At 40.9% G+C, this 24,207-nt stretch overlaps 1 long non-coding RNA gene across 2 annotated transcripts in view; it reads right to left on the bottom strand.

Annotated features, from left to right (window-relative positions):
- Window positions 1-24,207, bottom strand: part of LOC120222240 — an 87,316-nt gene that overhangs the window by 10,780 nt on the left and 52,329 nt on the right. For both annotated transcript variants that reach the window (XR_005525994.1, XR_005525995.1), the window contains exons 3-4: window positions 10,598-10,674; window positions 36-99 (exon numbers count right to left, since the gene is read on the bottom strand). This is a non-coding gene — a long non-coding RNA (uncharacterized LOC120222240). The remainder of the gene's footprint in view (window positions 1-35; window positions 100-10,597; window positions 10,675-24,207) is intronic.

The following is a 24,207-nucleotide window of genomic DNA, read 5'->3' on the forward strand; positions in this document are numbered from 1 at the left end:
AAAGAATGGAAACATGTCATTGCCCTGAATCTTACCTGCTGTAAGACCTCACATTAAGTCCTTCATAGTCTTTCAGCCTCAGCTTCATCATCTAAAAAACTGAGAAAATAGTAAATGACCCTTGTGAAATAAAAATATTTGTTTTTTTTTTTTCTTTCAGGACCTCAGGGAGCAAAGCATAAAGACAAATCAGCAATAGATCCAGAATCCTGACATGGAACAGATTTCTGAATTTGTTTTGAAGACTTGTTGTTTGTGTCAGTATTTTGTAATCTCGAGGTGGCCTGCATAGTACTGGCCTTGAAACAGAGCCAGCCCTTGAATCCCTGAGTCCCTGAGCCAGGAAGGACCCACAGTGCAGTGAAACACCAACATAGAACTTCTGCCATGGAAACTGGGGCTGAATACATGGGTGCTCATGTCCTTTCACCGGCTTTGCCTAGTAAGGTACAAGTGAAAAAATTCATTTTTATTTTTATACAGAAAGCTCCATGGCCTGGTCCTCTGAATATTCTTCACATTCCAAAAGGAGGAAGATCAACTCAATAGCTTAATCCTACTTCTGTAACAGAAACACCCTCGACAGGGTACTATATTATATTCTACCACAGTCTCTGAGTTCACACATGCACAAACCTGTGTGTATATATGCATGCAAGTCAACCACAGTAAAAGTACCTGGGTCTAGAAGGACACTGACTATCTGAAGGAGGAAAGCAAAAGTAACAAGCTCGATCCTAGTACCTAAGACAATTCCATTCCTGACCAATAATGATGGTCTTTAAGTCTACCTCAAAAGTGTTTTCGGCAAGCCCCGTATCCCTGTCCAGTCCCTCTATTGTGCCAAGGCTGCCAGCCAAAGGGCCAATTAGTGTCAACTGTGATGTCAACACTTGCCTGGTGAGTCCCACATCCAGCCACATCTTCCTAACAGAGCTCTGAACTATTTAATTAGGAGCTGCTCTGACAGTTCTATCCTTGTCACATCAGCAATAGATTGGAACACAAGGGAGAACGTTTCCATTGAACCCGTGCCACAGCATTTGCTCTGTAAATTGAGATGAGTGGGATGCATTCACCTTGCTAATGCATAGAAATAAGAGGTAATGCAGCTTCTCAGCAGATCAGGTGGGAAGGTACAAAGACACAGCCATTCATAAAACAGAGAACGTCTGTTTTTTGCCCTAAGTTGTTTGCTCAACATCTCTTCTTAATAAGACATGCTTTGCTGTCTTTAAGGGTATTGTCTTTAGAGTCACTGGGACCTGAGTTTGATTTCTCCTCTGGCATTTATGGACCGCCTGACCCTGGGCTAGATTCTTCATTTCCCTGAGGCTCAGTTTTTTTAACTGTCAAATGGGAATAATTTAATTATGCTATAACAACTCTGAAGTTGTTATAATGATTAAAACAAATAAACAAAAGTGAACATAAACTACTAAGCACAAGAACTAAATATATAATCAACGATACTTCTTATTACTGGTACATCTCAGTGCCCTGTGTTCAAAATTAAAAAGATGAATTCTACACTGTGATGCATATAGCATTGTCTCTATGTGCCTCTCCTCTATTCGCACTCCAGACCCTTCTCTTTTCCAAACCAGTCACTTCACCAGTCCTTATATAATGTAGGTTTCAGACCTCACTAGCCACATTGTCCTCCTCTATTAATTCCAGTTTGCAGGTAATTTTTAAAAAGTATGGCTCCCAAGTCTGAACCCCAAGCTCACTATCACGAAGTACAATGGGATGGAACTTTTATTTCCCTTGAACTGGATAACTTGCTCACTAATTCTGTCTTGAGCCCCATTAACTTTTTGGCAGCCTTTCCATGTGGGGATAGGAAAGGGCCTTTCTAGCCTAAGGGCCAAGAAAAGGTGACTTACTTGGAGGAAACCACCTAACTCCACCCATTTAAGTCCTTATTAAATGGAAAAGAAATGAGATCTTGAGTTATATAATTCATTTGTGAATATTATGTTCTTTGAAAAGGTTAAGATGCTTACCACAAAATCTAAAACTGTAATCTGCATCTTTACTGCTGATATTTCAAGAAGGGGATTTGCAAATTTTGGAAGGCAAACATTCCACCAGAGTCTTGGGAGACAAAAAGGGTATTTGGGATGGGGTCTGACAATCAAGGAAAATGAAGATAAAAAGTGAAATTGACCCACAATTTCACAGTTTCTCATATCCAGTTCAAAAGAAAATGTAAGCTTTTGCAAAAGCTAAAACTACCTTTAAAAACCAAATGTGATGAGATTTCTTTCTTTTTTTAAAGATAATATTTTTAAACACCGCCCTTTTACCCTTGAAGCCAGCACTCCTCCTCCCTGAAGTGGGCCAATCAGGGCACATTGCCCATCAGCAGAGAAGGGACATTCCAGCAAGGAGGCCTGCAATTACCATGTGATCAAAGCACAAGAGATTAACTGGGAGCAAGATCCATTTAGAATTTTTTTTCCCTCATTCAATTTGTAGCCAGGTCAATAATGATTTTTTTTTTTTAATCTGGCAGGGATTTCCATGTTCCATGCCATCCAAATGTATCTGGCACATCTGCAAAGTCATTACTTCCATCCAGAGCCAGGCAGAGAAAAAAGAAGGAAGAGTAGCTTCACTAGCCTGAGTTTTGAGAGAATAGTAACCTTTGGCAAAAACAGAACCTTATGATGACAAGGATGGGAAGTCTCTCATACACTAACAAAGAAGCACTTTCACTGACAAGTAAGAGGTAAACAAGAGTTCCTTAACTCTTGCATCATGAGACCAAACCAAGAAAAAAAGTAAAATCATTTGTCTCCTCAACTTGTATGTGAAACCAGAAATAGGTCCAAGTACTCTAAGCCAGGGTGTCTCTTTAGGAGATATAACAGGCAGGCAAAGAATGAATGATACAGAGAGACAGGCTAAGGGAGCAGATATGGAGAAATGAGACAAAGAGGATATGATTCAAGGAAGAAAAGAGAGAAAGTGAGGGGGAGACAGAAATACAGGAGGCCCCAGCTGAGGGGAAATGTGGCAAAAGGAAATGAAATCAATAGCAGCATGAAAGTTAGAGAAAAGGCATTTGATGGGCAGGAAATAATGGGAATCAAAATGAAAGGAGAAAGGGAAGCAGAATAATGAATGTGGGGTGGGTTACAGAGACACAGAACTGGATAAGACACTGAAGCTGTGTTCTTTACGTGTTTCTTTGGAGGACCTAGAAATTGCAAAGCATAGTCCACAGTGATTAATGTCTACTCTCCAAGACCAGCAGTTTGGGGGTCAGGCCAATCTTGATTCAGATCTTTGAAATCAACACTTAACTTTTTGAGTTTTAGTTTGTGCATCTGCAAAACCAGGGTAATAACCTGCTTCACTGGATTGTTGTGAAGATTAAATATAATAAAGTAAATAAAATGCCACCACAATATCAGACTAATAATAGATGCTCACTGAATGTTAGTTTTCCCTCTTTCCCCATATTAGGCATGCTATGCTAGCCTTTTTTTGTTATCATTAATAATTCTCTGCGCTGCCTCCCCATCCCACCCTGTGGATCTGGCCTTTGACTGCTAAGTTCTTTAAGGGCAGAACCCATGTCTAGTTCACCAGAGAATCCCCAGCATCTTGCACAGTACTGGCATAAATTCAATAGAAGCAAGAGAAGAAACAGGAAGGGCTAAGAGTACATAATTACTCTATGGCCTTGACTTTCTAGTATTGTTCCAGTTGAAATATATGGGCCCATCATCAGACTTCACGCACATTTTCGGGTTTGTAAAACTATCTCACATCATATACAGAAGAACAGAATTCACCCCATTCCCCAAATCATTTCTTCTATGACTTCATCCATCTAGAAGACAACCAGCATTCTGGAAAAAAATTACAGTAATTGAAGCTGGCAAATGTTTCCTTAGAATCTTGAAAACATTCCCATCTGTTGCATAGAGGAGGCGTGTTTTCCAAACCAACTTCTGAATGAATCATAAGCTGCAGCATCTGTGAGAATGGGCCTCACAAACTTCCAACTACAAAAAATGTAACCGACCAAGGGCCCCAAGCTTCTGCTGGCTCTGACACCCATTAAAATTCACCATGCTATGGTGCTAAGGCCATTCTTCCCACTGGCCGCTCCCAGGCAATGACTCAGCACAGCAAGAAGTCTAAGGCAGTCTCTCTCTTGGGAGACATGGTGACTTTGGTGCAGGGACTTCCCTGGAGTCTTGCCAAACATTCCCTAGAATTTACCTTAACCCTCTCAGCAGTCTGGGGTGCTTCCATCCAACATTTATTTCCTCTCTCCTTCATTCCTTTATTTCTGCATCCTGATCTAATGGCTGTGGCAGACTTTTGCCTCCCTGCCACTTTCTCTGACATTTTCCTGGATGTTTCCCTTAAAATCCTGTCTTGACATCTTTCTGGAGGACCTGGACTGTCACATGAGTCATCCGAAGCATGTCAATGAACAGGAAGGGTGATGCGAAAGAGGCGGGGACAAGAGAATCATTACAAGACCATCCAGAGCAGTCTTCTTACATAACCAATGGAACCATTGCTTATATGTACTTATATATACATATATCTAATGAGAGAATAGCTTGCAGTCATGAGAGAGGAGAAAGTCCCAGAAGAACCAGGTAGGACTAAGAGATATACATGACTACTCTAGAGTTCCCAAGAGTGTTCTAATTCAAATCTTCTGGACCATGACCAGACCTCGTCTTTGAGCATGTAAAACATGCTCACATCAGAAACAGAAGAATAGAATTCACCCCATTCCTAAATATCATGTAAACACATGTACGTGTGTGTGTGTGCGCGCGCGCGTGTGTGTGCGTGTGTGTGCGTGTGTGTGTGTGTGGTGTTTATATTTAGGAGCAGCAACAATTAAAGGACATTTTGCATTGTTAATCCTTGTCAAGAAAAACAATCTCCATTCCTGAATAGATAAAATCATTGAAATGTTTTAAAGTTTTCTTCTCCTGCCTGTATTCAGGCAAAATTTTCTTTCCTTTTGATGAGTTTTTATTCTCAACAGTTCAGCTATTTTATTTAAACTGTAATTTAATCAAAGTTCTCCCTGATTATTTCATGTCTAGTATACTTTTCGTTAGAATAGACAGATAAAAGATGATACTTAGACAGATGGATAGATAGATCTCACAATTTTAGAAATCTAGTCTGTAAACTTCACATCAGTATAACTCAACACTAACATCAGATCCTACCTAGCTTAATGCTGGGCAGATAGCCAGCATTTGAAAAAAAAAAAAGCCTCAACCTTGATCCTCATGAAGGCTGATTTGATACAAACAACTCACAAAAGATTCTCTTTGCATTTCTTTTCCAGCATTTGCTAACCCCTTAAACAAGGCATGTCTAGAAGGACTGAGTTTTGGCCATGTGAAGTATGGACAGGGATTGTCAAATGCCCACATGGAAACTTCAGTTACTTACTGGTTAACCCTGACCCTAAATAAAGTCCATCCAAAAACACTGATTCAAACTCCCATGCAACCACCCTTAGAGATCATTAAAATATGAAATGTTCAAGGATACCCAGCACTCTCTGAGCAGCCTGAGAGGTTCTGGGATTGCTCCTACACCATTATTTTGGCTCCAGAAGCTAAACATGAAAGTAGAAATTGCTTGCTGCCTAGCTGACATTCAGATTCATCGAGTCTACATACCCAGGGTTCCCTTGGCCATGGAGTTCAACTGTAAATGAAACGGGAACTTGAAGTCTGGCCAAAACGGTCCCATGGCCTAATTATTAGTACCTTTCTAAAGTAATCTTGATGATCATATAGGCCAGGAATACCATTTTTCAGTGGCCTAGATTTTGAAAAAGAACAAATCTTTTTGAAGAACAAAGATAACCCTTAATAACCTTGGTGTGATGAGTTTGTTTCTTTTGTTGTTATTTTTTTCTTTGTCTCTCCCACCATTTTTCCTACCACTCTGGATCCTACCCCTACCCAACCAGGCACAACTATGAAGCAGGAAAATTTTGACCTCGTGTATTCATTCAAAAATTATTTATTGAGAACATACTATATTCCAGTCCTAAAGTTATATTCTATAAAGACCATGATAAGCAAAATCAACATACTTTCTGCCATCATTAGGGCTTTAAGTTTGGAACGAATATGGTCAGTAATAAAGTAACTCCACATATCAATACCTAATTTTGAACTAAGAAGTGTGCTACAAAGATCAGGGTGCTAAGAAGCGTCCCCAAGAAAGTAACAGAGGGAGTAAGCTGTGAAACATGAGGAAGCATTGACTCAGAAGAGAGAAGTAGATAAGAACTGGGATGCGGTAGGAGGAATGTCTCCAGGCAGATGGAAAAGCAGGAAGAAACACAGAGCATTTCAAGAACTAGAAGAAGGCCACAATGGCTAAGCCCCAAGCTTGAGGAGTAGAACAGCGAGATGAGACCACAGGAGGCCACTGACCGACCAGCAGGCCCTCCCACAAGCCACAACTCTGAAGATTTTCTCTCCTTGTACTTTTTCTAATCCCCTCACCCCAGAGCCCTGCGTCCTCAGAATTCCCTCAAGCTTGCATCCAACTCTGCTTTGCATACTCTCCTCATGCATTTCAAGATTCTCTCTCACCCATTTTCTTCACTATGAAAACACCCAGGCTCTCATCCTGGGCCAGCCTGCAATAACACTATTGAAGAGCCCCTGTTCCTCCTGCTACTAGCACTGCCTCTAACACCCTGCTGCTTTTTCAGTGTAAGTGTCTTGCTTCTTTTTCTTTCTTAGCTCAAATTTATGCTCAGATCCTTCCTACTTTGTTGCTGTGTAAATACCTGGCTAGAGCCCACTCTGTAATCCTTCACAAAGACATTAGACATTAAAAAAGGAAGCAAGTCCTCTTTGTTTTAACCCACAACAAGGAACCCCCAGTCAAGGTTTCCAGATCTTTCATGGTGGGAAGACACTGGGCACCACATTTCTGGAACTCCTTTAGCCTGCACATAAGCAACCACTATTTTCCCCAAACTGTACCTACCTAGCTTCTAGAAGAAATATATGAGAGAAGGTCATCCACAGCTGTGTTCAATAAACCAGTGGTTCTCAACTAGGGGTGGGGATGATTTTGGCTCCCAGGGGACTTACAGCAATGTCTGAAGACATTGTTGGGTGTCTCTCTGGAGTTGGCAGGTGATAGTACCAGCAGCTAGAAGCAGCTAGAAGCAGCTAGAAGCTAATGTCCTGAACATTCTACGATGCACAGAACAACCCCCAAAGCAAAGAATTATTTGTCTCAAAATGTTAATAATGCTAAGATTGAAAAACCCTAAATAAACTTCTCCAACTTTGAAGTGACGGTTCAAGGTCTATACCCTTATCTCTGATTAAAATCATTAATTTGCTATAATTAATATCATTCGGTGGTGGCTAACCACCTCCACAATGCATTCACATAATTACTGCCTATATTTGTATGTATTTTTGTTGATTACACTTTCATCTTTGTCTCTCCACTTTAGATATTTCAGGCATTCACAAATAGATGACACTTCAATATACTTAATGCACATAGTAACCCAGTAAGACCTGAGCAGCTGGCATCCAGCAATCCAGCTCCGTGTTGGCAGAGATGATTAGATTGTTGAAAAGTACTAGGTCTCCCTTTTGCTCTGCACATTCTCTCTAGGTAGAGAACAGGACTATCGCAGTGGAACCCAGGGCTGCCCTGTGTAGAGGCAGACAAGGATCTTTAATATTCAAGATAGGATTGAACATGTTACAGTGACAAAAATACATCCCTGCTGTCACCTCTTTTCATGAGGATGCCAGTCACCCCACCCTTATGGCTTCATTTAACCTTAATTACTTCCTTTAAGTCCCCATCTCCAAATACAGTCACATTGGAGGTGGGGGCTTCAACATGTGAATGGGGAGGCACACAATTCAGTCTATATCAGTGGGCAAGTTTGGTGGCAGGCCAGTCAGAGAGGTGAAAGGTACAGCAGAAATCCAAGAAGAAAATGATGAGGCCTGCACTGAATTAGTCGGCGTAGGGATGAAGAAAGGGGGAAGTATCTGAAAAACAGGAAGTCAGTAGGACTGATGAGACACAGTAACTGGTTAATTGTGGAATGACTTAGGGAACTGAGTACTGGATAATCATGTGCTGAGGTGGAGGAAAAGCAGAACATGGGATAAAAATGAAGAGCTCACTTCTTCACTGTTGGTTTTGAGGTTCCTGAGGGACATATCAGTGGAGAGATTAAACATGCAATAGGTATGTAGCCTGGCTCAGGAAAGAAATCTAGTCTGTAAAAGGAGATTTGGGAATTGCCGACATGGATAGGGGCTGGCTGAGGACATGAGAATGGATGAAATCACCTAAGAAAAGTAAGTAGAGTGAAAAGAAAAGGTGGCCCAAATCCAAACCTCAGAAAGAAACCATTTAAAGAGTGGATAGAATAAAAGTTGCTTGTGAAGGTGCCTGAGAAAAAAGAACTAGGAAAGTAATTGAAAAATCAAGAGCATATGAGGTCACAGAAGCCAGGGAGGAGAGCTCAGGAAAGGCCTGGTCAGCAGGGCCAAATGCCACCCAAACTGAACAGCGTGGACTTAAAAATGGATGCAGCAGGCAGATAGGAGGGACCCCCATGGAAGAGATCTAGCACAGCACAAGAGGCAGAAGCCATGCTCAGGGGTTGAAACAACGGGGCACAAAGAAGGGGTGACATAGAGTAAAGTAACCCTCTCAATTTGCCAAGTGAAGGAAATGACAAGGGAAGAATGGAAATGAAGGGGAACGTAGAAGCACATTAAGGACTGGTGTTGTTCACATAAGAGGTTTAAACACATTTATGTGCTGAGGGGGATGTGCCAGTAAACAGTAGATTGAAAATACAACCAAGTGTAGGAAACTGAGGTCATAAGGATTCCGAGGAAGCAGGGAGTACAATCCAGGGTCCAGATGGAAGGAACGCATCAGGCATAAGAACCTTTTGCACAGACAGATTATAGCCCTGAAGTCCAAAACCTCAACATGCCCATGCTCTTACTTCTCCCTCCCCCATCTTCGCATTACGACTTCTGCTTTACTAGAGCCTTTCCCCTGTTCAGATATCTCCTTCTTTTCAGAACAAACACATTTTTCCAGCTGAGCTATCATTAGCTAGATATCTGGGACTTAACACAGTCCCAGGGGCCTAGTGGTTTCAATAAATATTTTTGGGGGCCTTCGCTTATTCAGTACAGACCTTGTACCTTTCCTTGGACACCAGAGAATGGACCATAAAGAAAAGGTGACCATACTTGCAGGGAAGGCCTCTGGGAAAGATTCATTATTCATTCTACAAACATTAACTGAGTGCATGGTGCTACCTTCAGCCACAGAACAGATGGCCCAAAGCAGCTGATTCATAAGGACTCCTCCAAACTGGAGGATTCCCTGCTCCCCACAAATGACAACTCAGTGGTGTCTACACGCACCCATCTGCCATGAACTGGGAGCCCAAATATTCTCTCTGAATCCTCGGCATCGAGAAGCAGATCACTATCCATTTTTCTCTCTGTCAACAGGAGCTGAGGAATAATTATGCCCAACCGACATAAGCGGCTCCAATTGCCTTCAGAATTTGGCCTGAAGCCCAATTATATTTCTCTAGCTTGTGCCACAGTACATGAACAGTATGATTTGTCTTATTTCTTTCTCCCACTTTTTAGAATATTCAAGAAATTTTGGCTCACTGAACCCAACCAAGCATGTTCTTTAAGAATAATTTTGAGCACGATCCATAAGCCAAGTTAATATGATATATATTCTGAGAGAAATTCAGTTGAAAGCATCTAGATATATTATTTTTAAATTATATGCACATGAGTAAAGTATATTGCACACAAATAATTTTAAAATGCTGTTGCTAGGTTGAATATAAATTAAGGTTGTAAATGTGTACGTGTAGGGACATGCACGTGCGTGTGCGCACACGCACGCGCGCGCGCACACAGTCTCAAATTCACCCCTGAGCTGTTTTGTAAAAATTATTGTCTAAGCTGGTTGTTTGAAATTTAGATTGTATGTTTCCACAGAAAATGCCGTGAATGTTGGACAGCTTCCCAGTGTTATCTCTAAAAACCAATTTTACCTATAATTTAGATGCGCTAGGTAGGACTGGTCTGATTCTTGGGGAGAGTGGACTGACTATGTGTTCAATAGGGAGGAAAAAGAGATCAGGGGAGCATCGGATAGAAAAAACTTAGCTCCAGCTAGAATTTTGCATTCTTCCCTGTCCAAGCCCCCCATGTTGCACTAAGTCTGATGTTCTGGAATCCTTTTCCCAAGCTCAGACCTGCACTTGATGTCCAAGTCTCCATGTACCAACTGTGCTTATCCCTGCCCATGACCAAAACCTGTACCCCCCTCAGAAGCACGAATCTTACCCCATGAACAGACCAGCAATGTCCATGCACTTGTCCTCGAGAACCACTGGTGATACCAAAGCCAAAGGAGGGTTTGTTTGGCTCATTCACTGTAGGCTTGCTGAGTCTTGCTTTCTTTTTTCAAACTGTATTAGATACCAATATTCTAAAATCAAGAGTAGAGAACAGATACTACTAATACTCACCAACATCCATTTGTCTTCTTCTGAGCACACTTCCCTTCGTAGTCGACAGGGCCACATGACTGCCTCTGGCCAATGGACTGTAAGCACAAAGGACGGGTCTTTGAGGCTGAGGCAGGGAAAAGCTCCTGTGTGTGTCCCCCAGTCTTTCTGTTTCTCTGTGTATTAGTTTCCTGGGCTGCTGTAACAACATGCCACAAGCTGAGAGGGTAAAACAACAGAAATTACTGTCTCAGGGTTCTGGAGGTCTAGAAGCTTGAGATCAAGGGATTGGCAGGCCATACTCTCTCGGAGGGCCCTAGAGAAGGATCTGTTCCAGGACTCCATCCTTGCCTCTACCAGTGCTTTGGCTTGACTCCACATCACCCCACGTCCTTACATGGCATTCACACTGTGTCCATGTCTCTGTGTCCAAAATTTCCCCTTTTTAGAAGCACAGCAGCCATATTGGATTGGTGTTTACCTGATGACCTCTCTTCAACGTGATTACTTCTGTAAAGACCCTGTCTCTAAATAAGGTTACATTCTCAGATACTAGGGGTTAAACCTCCAACATATCTTTTTAAGGGGATATAGTTCAGACCATAATACAAAACAATTCAACCCACTGTGAACATGGAGACCTGGTGTTGACATAGCAGACCCTGGACTGCTGGCTCCCAGACTCTGAGAGGACTTCACATGAGGGAGAAATAAATTTTTGTTAAGCCACTGGAACCTGGGGGTTGTCTGCTATCACAGCATGGGCTAGTCTAACCACCTAATTATACAGGAATATTTCATGTAAAAATCCAGATTTCTTCCTTGGAAGATCTAGCCTGCTCACCTCAGTGAGCAACCACAGCAAACAACTGAAGAGTAGCAGTTTCCCTTAGACTTAACCAAATACTTCTCCTAGGCCCCAGTTCACTACAATCCCCACTACTCCCTATCATCACTCCTCAATCACTTTCCATTCCATATCTGTTCTTATTTTCCTTAATCTCCATGCTTTATATGATTACATTACCTGCCTAGCCTCCTTAAGCTTGTGAATCCACCAAGTCTGCTCTGTACTGGTCCTATTAATCATGGCTGCCTCCTTATTTCCCTTTCTGAACTTCTAAATTATAATGTGTGTGTGTGCATGTGTGTTCTCAGTAGCTCTATAGATAGCTGCAGGTTGTATTGGAGGAGTAAGTCCTTCTAGCTCAGAGTTCATAATTACCTATTTGCCTGTTCACTTTTAATGTAGAGGCATATTATCTTCTCTTTCTCAATGAAGAAAGTAAAGAGTAATGAATTAGGTGATGTACCCACTGTCCCAGAATGGGAAATTGGTGAAGACAGAGTTTGCAGCCCCTAGGACTCAAAAGCAGTGTCCTTTCCAACCTCTGGGTCTCCATTTCCTCACAGAAAGTGAAGCTATTAGATAAGAAGTAGGAACTTCCAAACTTAAGTTTAGTTGTGGAAGTTTTATTCTAGTCAAAGCTCAACATGGAGCAGCCAAAAGTAAGTAAGTGGCTCTGGCCAACCTAGAGGTAAGCTCCCAAGTCAGATAGGTGACTTTTTGATACCAGCATATGTGTTGACCAAGGAACACTTTGACTCAGGAGAAAATACAATCAATTAAGCTTCCAGCTTTTAAAAAATTGCCAATTTTCTTTTTTAATTACCAAAGGTAGTAGATATATCCACGTCCAAAAGAGATCTCTACTTCCTAATCTCCAGAACTTATGAATATTACCTTATGTGGTAAAAGACTGAATGTTGCCTTATTTGGAAAAAGGATCTTTGCAGATATAATTAAGTTACTTAAATTATGGGGCTTGAGATGAGGATGTGATTCTGGATTATCTGGGCAGGCCCTAAATCCAATGACAAGTATCCTTATAAGAAACAGAAGACAGACACAGAAGAAAAGGCCATATGAAAACATAGGCAGAGATTGGAGTTCTGCAGCCACACACCAAGAAATACCTGGATCCACCTTCTGGAAAGGAAAGATTCAGGGAAAGATTCTCCCTTAGAAACTTCAGAGGAAGCACAGCCCTGCCGACACTTGATTTTGGATTTACAGCCTCCAGAACCATGAGAGAATAAATTTCTGTTATTTTAAGCAGCCAAGTGTGTGGGAATTTGTCACAGCAGCCAGGAAACTAATACATCAAGTAATGTGGAAAACTTAATAAGTCCATATTATACCTGAGCTTTACCATGCTGCCAAAATCATCCAGGGTGGAAAAGTAGAGATGAGATCAAGTTGAAGGATGGTGGATGAGGCTCAGAGACAGAATGAGGCTCAGAAATTCTGAGAAGTTTTTATAACCTTGGCTGGCCCATGTCTCAAATTCATTCTTCCATCAGAGTTAAAGACACTTTGTGTTCAGATATTTAGCCCTTTTCTTCTCAGCTCCAGACAGCACAGGAAATTGCCAATTATATTTTTAGAAGTTCTCCCAGAACTTTTGATAATATACATTTTCATTTCATAATATTCCTATGTAATGCTGGTTTGTGGAGATAAGCCTTGTGGTCCTTAGAACTTATCCCAGTTTAATCAGACTTCTAAGAAAAAAATCTTCAATATTTTTCTGAGTAAAAATAATAAAATGCATAAAAACTCAAACAATAAGTCAGTGAATAAAATAGAAAATGAAAATGGCTGTAACAGGAATAGGGGTTAGGGTAGAATAAAAACCAAGAGTAGCTATTGCACACATTATTGATGATAACAACCAGTGATTTTATGGTTTTATAGGGTCATTTTGTACAGCCATGCCATGCCATGATATCTAAATCAGAATGATTGAGCCAAGATGAATCTTGTATCAAGACAGCCTTATCAAAGTGCCTGCTTTGCCTAGTGAACTATATATTCTCCCTGTCCTTACAACACCCAGAAAGTCCCTTAAGAAATTTCCAGAAACTCCTAAGAGATCTTTGGGCCACAGTTTGAAAAATGTTGGGTGAGATGCTCTTAAAGTGTCTCTCAGCTATAACATTCAATAAATGTGTGTAGTTGCAGATGTGCTTAATAGGCAGTCATAAAATAACACAATACAAGAGAAAGTTATTGGAATGGATACCCATAAACCAGTAAAAGCCTGCCAGCAATCAGAAGACTGGTAGTTTCTGCCTCTATTGATACTTGTGATTGCAACTTAATGATGTTTTTACTTAACTGATGGCAGCTGTCTCCATGAGAAGCTATTAGCACATTAGGTCTTTATTAAGACTGGCAAAGTAATAAATAATGTTTGTGACTTCTCCTTTGTTCACAAGGTTAATTGTTGTTTAATAATATTCCCGTGATGTGTTAAGAGCTGCTAAGGAATTATATATGTAAACTACTTAGCTAAAAAAAGAAGTCTTAACAATCTACTAACTTTCAAGTTGTTGATAGACATACCTGGTGGTAAAGTACTGGGTATTATCATGATTACCCAGGATTTTTCATTTATTCTAATGTTTGTTGTTGTTGTTGTTAGAATCAACAAATGCTTATTCAGCAAAATACTAAGCTAGAAGCTCTGGGAGGTACAAAGAAATATAAGATACCATCAATGTTCTCAAGAAATGTTCAATGTGATCGAGGAAGAAACTATACACCATGATAAGTAGATTACTGAAATGAGCTATACTCAGAGTATACAAAGAGAAAACTAGTTAAGCTTGGTTATAATATATAATCTTTTTCATACATTGCTGGATTTGGTTTGCTAAAATTTGTTTAGAAAAATTTTTAAGTCTGTGCCATTTGTTTAAGCCGCTGTTACTTGGTTACTTTGCTACTCACTGCCGAACACACCCTCCCTTACCTATGTGTGCTCCCTTAGACTCCACTCTCCTCTGAGTAGGACAGAACCTGAAAGATTATGAATTTTGATCTCTCTATCCTGCCAAAGAGGAGGGTAAAGCCCAAAGAGATGAATGGATTGGCCAAGATAATGTGGTGGCAGCAAAGCCTGGACCCACTAGGACTCAGGTCACCCAATCTCTCATTTCCCGAGGCCTTAAAAAATGGTTTCAGCTGTGCCCTTTACAGTTTGCCCAGTTTGGCCATATCACCTCAAATCCCAGCACACAAGTTAGATACACAGGCAGAAAGGGAAAAAAAAGATGGTGATAGTGGTGCTAATGGTAGTGGTAAAGGTGGTAGTGATGATGAATGAGGGGAAGGAGATGAGGAGAAAACAGCAATTTAGTGCGAGCTTAAGATGGACTAGGTGCTTTACAAACACATCTATTGTAAGCATTACAGTATCTCTCCAAGGTAGGGACTAAAAGTATTCTAACTTGACAGGTGAGGAAACAGTGGCACTAAGCGTCTGAGGCTGCACAGTAAGTGGCTGCTAACGAATGTGAAATCCCAGACTGGTCTGACATCAGAGTCCGGATGCTAAACCACAACACATGTAATACATTAGGCCTTGTGACTTCTGGAGAAGCTGCCCAGCCTATGAGTCTGAGAGGGACCAGACAGGGTCATGGGACAATCCTTCTGGGTGGTGGCTGAGAGAGCTCTGAGAAAGGCTGATTGTTAAAGCAGCCCCAACTGGCATTTCTGTGTTCTTGCTCTCTGTGGTACATTCAGTTACCAAGACAATCATCTCAAATAGGAATTCCAACGAAGCTCAGAGCAAGTTAATTAGCCGTGCTGCAGACACATTAAAACTCTGGGAGCAGTTACCATAGTAGGTAACCTTGCATGTTTTACAAAGTGTGGCGTTTTCATTTCAGCTCATGTTGAATAATGAATAATTTTCCCTGCCCCCTGCTAGACAGTGAATGATGAGAAGCCCTTTGGTAATTCAGTGATGTTGAATAAATCTGATGGTAGAACATCTACCTCTTTCCCTAGGCCACCATCCCCTTATTCTCTGTCTTTCCCTTTTCCCCTCTCCCTCCGCCACAAATTCTATCACAGACCTTGAGAGGAAATGGCTGCTGAGGCAGCACCTGCCAGGCCCTCTGTGTGGGACCATGGATGGGAGGGTATGGGGAGCTACCAGGCATTCCTGGCAACCCAGATGGTGTGGTACAAGCCAGCAGTCTCTGTCAGCCCATCCTGAACCCCTCTTGCCTGTCCAAGGAAGGCAATTACAATAGCCTGCGTCACTCTCTAGCCCCTACACTATTTGTCTCTTAAAAAGTTCTATGTTTTAGTTGCTTTTAATTTTATTTTCCTCTCCTGAATGTAAACACCATGATAGTAAGGACTTTGTTTTGGGGAGACAGAGCCTAGTACAGTGCCTAGCACATAGGAGGAATGCAATAATATTAGTTAAATGGATGAATGACTACCAGAAGCATTTGTCAGTAATGTCAGTTTTACTGAAGATTTCCTGGGGAGGCAGAGGAAAGAATGAAATCCCATCCCATGTAGCAAGACTTCACCCAGTCTGTTACTTGTCATCTGATGTCCTTTTCCCACCCAGCCTCCACAAATGCCCCTCAACTGTACCAACAATCTAGGAGATACCTGCCATCAAAACAAAGCCTAGAGTTTGTATGCATGCTCCTTACTTCCACCTCAGATCATTTCATCTAAAGACAAAACAATCCAACCATCAATAGAGAACTAACTAATTAAATTATGGTAGATTCATAAAATGGGTTACTCTGCAGCCACTCTGTGGTCTTTACAAAGAGTTTGGCCAAAAATAGGTAGATAGATAGATAGATAGATAGATAGCACAAATAATAACTGAGAAATATTTAATAAAAAAGCAAGCCATTGGACCACATGTATAGTATGTTTATATATGTGAAAGAAAGAGAGAAATACATATATATTAATATTGACTTAATAGATCTTTGAGAAGACACATAATAAAATGCTAATGGTTTTGGTCAGGAACAGAACTAAGAAATTGTGTGGAAGGAGAGTTTTTAAAGAGTTTTTTGGGCACTGTTTTAAGTTTTGGTTTTGGGGGTGTTGCTTTTTCTTTCTTCCTTAAGAGTGTTTTAATTTTTTTACGTACATCAAATAAAAATAATTACAAACTAAAAGAAAGAGCACATTCTTGATTATTGAAATGAACTATATTCAGGGGATATAAAGAGAAAACTAGTTCAATGTGGTTATAATACATAAACTTTTTTATACATTCCTGGATTTGGTTTGCTAAAATTTGCTTAGAAATTTTTTTAAGTCTATGCCATTTGTTTAAGGCAGTATTACTTGGTTACTTGGCCAAGGAGACCATCAATCAATTTCATAATGCCACTAAAAGAATTCATCCAACCAAATAGGAAATCATGCTCTGGGGATGTCTGCTGAGAACATAGACTTCTTCACTCTTCCATTCTCTGCAAGAATAAAACCTTAAAGTATATAATGTACCTGTTGGATCCCAAGGTCAAAGAAACTCATTGAGCTGACAATTAACTTATATGCATTTGCTTAAGGGAAGCTATTTAAATGTAACTATGGGATTGGTCTACCCAGAACTTTTAGTTCTCCCACCCATTTTTTCCATGGGAAAGAATTTTTTTAAATCAGAATAAATTAGCTTTGTGATAACAATAGAATGTAATGAGTCTTTAGAAACATGTTGTATTTATTTTAAAAAACTCTCCAATCACATCAGCTTGATTTTCTGGAATGTATTTCTCACTGAATTATTTATTATCTACTGGTCTTTTTGCCTGTATTGACCACTTGCTAATAAGTCCTCTACAGTTATTAGGTCAATTGTTGGAGTAAGAGAGAAAGCAAGAGCAAAGATTTTCTGTTTTTTGTGTCAACCCCCTGGGAGAAATCCTACCTGCCCTCTGAAGGGTACTGTGAACTCTCCTAAGGGGTGAGGGTGTTGGCCCTCTCTCAGGGAGAACCCATGGCAGCTGGTGACCACATTTAGCAGCTGACCAAACCATGCTCCAGAGCCACTGACGGTAGGGAATTAAGTCAGGATCCAAGAAACATTCAGTCTAGGCAATCTTCACCTCCCAAGGATTCTGCCAACCCTATGTCCAGTCTATGCCAGGACCTATGCCTATATTTACACCTACACCTATGCCTATACCTATACATCACCTGTTCCATAACATCTATACCCTTTCTCTTAGACTGAGTTAGACAAAAGACTGAGTAAGACCAAGTATAGATAAGGAAAGGGAAGGCTGGTGAATTTCATAGTTGAAGTCCTTCTCTTAGTGACTGCACTATTTGGCACCATCAAGGTGATTATGGTAGAAAGAGCAGTTTGTTTCTGATTATAAAGGAACAAATAGGATTGGATTTTATACTTCCAAGTCAGCTAGAGAGGAGGCTGTGAAAAAGGTTGAAGAGCAAGCCCTGCACTATCAAATCCTGGGTAAGTCCGATGAGATTGCCAGCACAAACGCAGATGGTTTAAAGAACCCTAGGTTCATTATCTTCATAACTTTCTATTTTGCATCTTCCTGGAATTAAAGAAAAATTGCTAATGTAATCAGCAAATTTCTAGATCACTGACAATTGTAGAGGATAAATGAAAACAGTGGCATTTTAATTTAGGGGCTGATTAGCTAATAAAAGAGGTGCCATTTAGAACTGGATGATCCATATTTCTAGCCTTAGAGCTTCACTCCTCTCATTTAAAGCCTTGACAGTCATTTACAAATCACTCAAGACAGAGCCAACTTTAAACCCTTATTGGTCAATTACATCTAAATGTGAGTTAATCTATTTTAGATCTCCCCTTAAGAATAGTTTTCAACAGGAGGAAGAGGAACAGAATATGGTCCCAAGTGTTTGAAGGAGTTGGAAAGCATAACACCATCAAATGGAGTAATGGAAGAAAAAGATGGGGAGGACAGAGTCAGCACCAAAGACAAATTTCACTACTTTTCTTGGGGAGCAGAGCTCTCAAGCAGCAGAGAGCTTTGCCACCTCAAGTGCCTCCATACTGTGTCCGGTGGAAGAGAACGTGGTGGTTTCTGATTCATATGCTATGTATAGAGGAGACTTGTCCACGGATACCTGCCAGCTGCCTGAGCTATGGTTTTCTTGGACCATTCCTGTAACAAGCAGCAGAATAGCGTAACCTCACTCTGAAGTTTCAAGGGAATCATTCTCTGCTTAGAGGATATCACCTCTGCCTGGCTATCCTATCTTCTTCTTAACCACAGCATTTGCACCTTGAACACCCTCAGTATACAATAAACGTAGAATTCATAATGGTTTCTGAATTCATCTGTGTGGCCTATTATTGGCAACTTCTTGAGAAATTGACCCTATTGATAAACATGGCTTTATTAAGAAAGATATTTGACTAGATTCTAGCTGGTTCCCATAGCTGGAGACCTAACACATAGGGAAAACTGAACCTCACTGTGGGGATTAAGTTGTGTCCCCCAAAATTCACATATTGAAGTCCTAACCCTAGTAGGGTTCCATCTGCATTTGGAAACAGTATTTGCAGATGATTAAGTTAAAATAAATTCATTAGGGTAGGCCTTAAGCCAATATGACAATGTCCTTATAAAAAAGGACAAAATTGTACATAAAGACACACGCATGCACACACGAAGAATGCCACATGAACATGAAGGTAGAGATCAGGGTGATATGTCTAAAAGTCCAGAAACAACAAAAATTACCAGCAAGCCACCAGAAGTTCAGGGAGAGGCATGGACCAGATCCTCCATCAGAGCTCTCAGAAGCCAACCTGCCAACATCTTAATGTCAGACTTCCAACTTCCAGAACTGTTTAAACCACCCAGTCTGTTGTACTTTGTGTTGTACAGCCCAAGCAAACGAATACAGTAAACTTCAAAGCCATGGCTCAATATCCCTAAATAAATCCCTAATACCTAAAAATATCCCCTTCTCTATTTTGCCTAATATCCAGGAATCAGTCTTCAGTAAAATAGCTCTAAACTGAGATGGGTCTTGAGTTTCTCATTAGGGCAGGGTGGATGGGGAACTGGTTTTAGTCTTGGCTCACTATTTGTATGACCCTGAGCAAATTATTTAAAATCCCTATGCCATAGTTTCCTGATTGTCATATGATGAGGTCGAATAAAATTCTTGTGGCAAATAGATTTCATCTCCTGTGTCTGTTCTAAGTGACTTGTAGCAGCAAACTAGAGCACCATCTGGACCACTTGATGTGGATCAGTTCCTGGCATCCCCGAGCCTGACCCACCAGCTTTGCTCATCTCATCAGATGAAAATCAGGTAATTTAGTGAGTTATATCCATCCCTTTTGTACACTGTTCCAATGGCTCTAGGTGAGACTCTTTATAATCCTGTAGAGCAAGCACTTCAGCTTTAGGAATCACTCTTTGCCTTGCCAAACAGATGCCTCGATTGAGTAGGAAGAGTACAACGAACAATCAGCAATCTCTGCTGCAAACATGAGATAGGGAATTTGCCCCTCTCTCATGTACTTGCCATGCTTGGACTAAATGGTCTCTGAGCCCTCCCAAAGTTAAAAACTTTAAAATTTCTTTCTCCACTGATCTAGGGCTTCCTATTATTGCCCTCGTCATCACTTTTAGTTATTGCTATTCTATGCTACTCTCTTGAACCATCTGTTCTTTCTCATTTTTCTCTCTCGTCTCTTTGCCAATTGTGATGGTTAATTTTATGTGTCAACTTGACTGATTCTAAGGGATGCCCAGATAGCTAGTAAAACATTATTTCTGGGTGTGTTAGCAAGAGTGTTTCTGGAAGAGGGTATCATTTGAATAGGTAAACTGAATAAAGTAGATTGCCTTCATCAATGCAAGTGGGCATCATCATATTGAGAGCCTGAGTAGAACAAAAAACAGAAGACGAATAAATTTGCTGTCTGGCTGAGCTGAGACATCCATCTTCTCCTGCCCTTGGACAGTGTTGCTTATCATTCTCGGGCCTTTGGATTCCAACCAGGACTTACACCATTGGCTTCCCTGGTTCTCAGGGCTTTGGGCTCTAAATAAATTACACCACCAGCTTTCTTGGTTCTTCAGCTTACAGATGGCAGATCATGGGATCTCTTGGCCTCTGTGATCCTGTAAGCCAATTTCTATAATAAGTAGAAGATCAATCGATAGACAGATAGATAGATAGATATGAGGATATATGTATATATCCAATTGATTTTGTTTCTCTGGAGAACCCTATGATATGCCAGCCTTTTTCTACTCTCTTTCTCCTATGCTTTATGGCTTTGGTGGTGACAGAATTATCTGTTATAACCATTACCAGCCGATGAAAATGCATATTTCCTTCTAGCTGGCAAAATGACCAATCACAAGACCAAAGACAAGACATTGTCTATAATCTTTTCAACTTAAGCTCTTGGCTATTTTCCCTCAGTGCTTATAGTAGTTTTTTTTTTTTTTTTTTTTTAAGTCTCCTAAGGGTTTATGGTAGTCCTGGGGGTTATGAGTGCTGGATGCTGATAAACTGGAGCAGTGTTGTGATACCACAGAAAGCCTTCCAACACTCAACAATTGACAAGACATAAAGCCACAGTCACAATTTCTGAAGAGGAAGCAACTGCATTACAGTAAACGAAGCCCTATCTTTACCTACAGTTTTCCATACATCATCCTGTTTGATCTTCACAATCTTGTGATGCAGGCAGGGCAAATACTCTGTTATTCCCACATTACATTTAGGGCTCAAAATCAGACTCAGTGACTTAATTGCATAGAATTAAAGCATTGCAGGTGGTGTCGTCTCACCAATCACGCAACAAATTATTTAATCTCACTCATAGGGATATTATCATATATGAGTAGATCTTCTTTAATAACCATCAAGATCCACCAAATGAGTAAGTTTAAACTTGGCCAGGATTGCACTGATTAAAAAACACATTTAATGAGGCTTTAAACTATGTCCAAACAGCTTTTCCCCAAAGCAGCAGAATGGCTTCTCTCTGAAGCATTCTCCCTTTTGAATGAACCAGTTTGCTATATAATTTCATGCCTCACTCAAGAGGCTCTGATTGCCTCATCAGGTGTGAATCAGATAAATTAAAGAAATAACTAAATTCATTTTGCACATGGTTCCAAGTTAATAGGCTCAGAGTGAAGGCCTGTATTTTACTCCACATTTATCCCATGAGAGTAATGGGCTTGGGGGTCACAGTTTTCCTTACTAGGAATGCCCCTTTCACTATAGTCTAGATACCATCAGTGTGTCTAGTAGTCAAACTCACCATAAATATACAAACACATGGCCAAGTGTTTCCACAGGGAAGCAACCAAGCTTTAATATTTTCTGGGACAGGGAGGAAATTATAGTGTATCATATGCTCTCTATTACTGCCACTTTTTCCAATCCCTGAAACTGGACTTTTCTGAGATACTGGCAAATAGAAGTAACAGGTTCTCCTGTAGCCTAAATTTTCCTTGAACCAGAGACAAAAGAATGTTATACTGAGAGCTCAAAATAGAAAAGGCTTGCTGTGAAAAAGCACACATCTCTAGGAGGAGAAATCAGCATCTCCTCTGCCTCCTGGTTCTGGTGAGGCATCAGTGTTAGAGGAGTTCTGTGGGGGCGAGCAATGAAAGCTCACCTCAGGAGATGCAGCTGTGTCTAGGTTTAGACCAAGAACTAAGGTTTGCTCCTGGACAAGCTAGTAAGTTTTGGGAAGAAGTAGGAACACAACTATCCTTCTTTGCTCTTGACAGGTATTACCCAAGTTATTTGCCAAAAGGACAGAACACGGGTTTCAAGTAAGTCTTTCAGATTGAGATAGCATGGAACTCACTATTGGATTAGAGACCGAAAGCCACCAGGGTGATGGCTGCTGGGCAGGCCTCCCACAGTCATGAATCACTCTTCCTGGGGCTGTCCACCCACACTACTTCACGAGTATAGTCACCTGTCAAGTATCTCTGGTATACTTGCGAGGCTCAAATACTTAGGTAATTTTTAGGCCTTATTTTATCAGAATTTTTATCAGATGTGATCATTCTCTACCTCTTTAAATCTTTTTCCTGCTTCTCTGACACTATACTCTCATAGGTTTTCTCCTATCCCTCTGGCAACTTCTCCCTAGTGTTTCCCTCATATCTCCTGTTCTCACGTCCAAATGTTGGAGTTCCCAAAGTGCATTCCCAGTCCCTATTCTTTATTCTTTTCTCTATACAGCCTTTCTCTTAGGTGTCTCATTCATTTCATCATTTTTAGTAGTATCTGCATATGACTGTTACCAAAATTTTTTCCACAGAGAGATCCCTCTTCCAGACTTCTGGATTTGTTTACCCAACTGCTTTTCTGTTACCTTACTGTGGATGTCTCAAAAGCTCCTCAAATTTAACCAAAGCAGAACTGAAGCCTTGATTCAATAAAAGTCTGACATGTGCCCCTATGAATCAGCACTCCTGTATCCTTTGGATAAATTCCTAGCAGTGTTATTGCTGGGTCATAGGGTAGTTCTATTTTTAATTTTTGAGGAACCTCCACACTGTTTTCCAGAGTGGCTGCACCAGTCTATATTTCCACCAACAGTGCAAGAGGATTCCCATTTCTCCATATCCTCACTAGCATCTGTTGTTTCCTGAGCTGTTAATTTTAGTCATTCTGACTGGTGTGAGGTGATATCTCAGTGTGGCTTTGATTTGTATTTCCCTGATGATGAGTGACGTTGAGCATCTTTTCATGTGTCTGTTGGCCATCTGGATGTCTTCTTTGTAAAAGTGTCTATTCATGTCTTCTGCCCATTTCTTCACTGGATTATTCATTTTTCAGGTGTTGACTTTGGTAAGTTCTTTATAGAGTTTGGATACTAACCCCTCATCTGATATGTCATTTGCAAAACTCTTTTCCCATTCCATCGGTTGCCTTTTAGTTTTGTTGATTGTCTCCTTTGCAATGCAGAAGCTTTTTATCTTGATGAGGTCCCAATAGTTCATTTTTGCTTGTAATTCCATTGCCTTTGGAGATGGGGTTGAGCAAGAAATTGCTATGGCTGAGGTCAAAGAGGTTGTTGCCTGCTTTCTCCTCTGTAGGGAATAAGCTTAGGAATTCCCTGAGCTTGCACTGATGGGTTAACAAGGTATAAAGAATTAGAAAGCCATATGATACTCACACCTAAATTAGGGTAAACTAGATTAGGTAAATAAGTATAGAGAGGGTGGGGCAAAGGCCCCAGTATAGAGAGGGTGGGGCAAAGGTCCCAATATAGAACAAAGGTACACCAGATTAGCAAATCAGGGTGGATACCCCCCCCCCCCCCCCCCCCCCCCCCCCCCCCCCCCCCCCCCCCCCCCCCCCCCCCCCCCCCCCCCCCCGATTAGTACTATAGCAGAAAGCTGCTTTCACAGAAAGGTACCAAATTAGGTAAACAAGTAAATAGGGCTATAGACCACTGTGGGGAGAAATTGCCCAGAGTGGAGGTAATTAGCAAAAGAAAGTTGCCTTGTTGACCCTGAGGTAGTAGCATGCTTTATCTGTCTTATCCCCTAGGCTGGCTAAGATAAACAGACACATGTCTGCCATTAACAACCATCTGCCCAGCACCAGGATTTTGTTTTATATTGACCCAAACCTCTAACACCATATATCTTCAAAACCTCCTTTCCCTCATGCCCATGAGTTAATGTTCACAGATTCATTTGTCTCTTTGCACACGTCCATCATGCATGTAAGCCTTCTGATCTTAATAAATACGGAGCAAGGACCCTTATTAGGGGTTCTTATC

Source organism: Hyaena hyaena, unplaced genomic scaffold (genome assembly GCF_003009895.1).
Source record: "Hyaena hyaena isolate Hyena2069 unplaced genomic scaffold, ASM300989v1 scaffold_852, whole genome shotgun sequence".
In the NCBI taxonomy this organism is placed as follows: domain Eukaryota; kingdom Metazoa; phylum Chordata; class Mammalia; order Carnivora; family Hyaenidae; genus Hyaena; species Hyaena hyaena.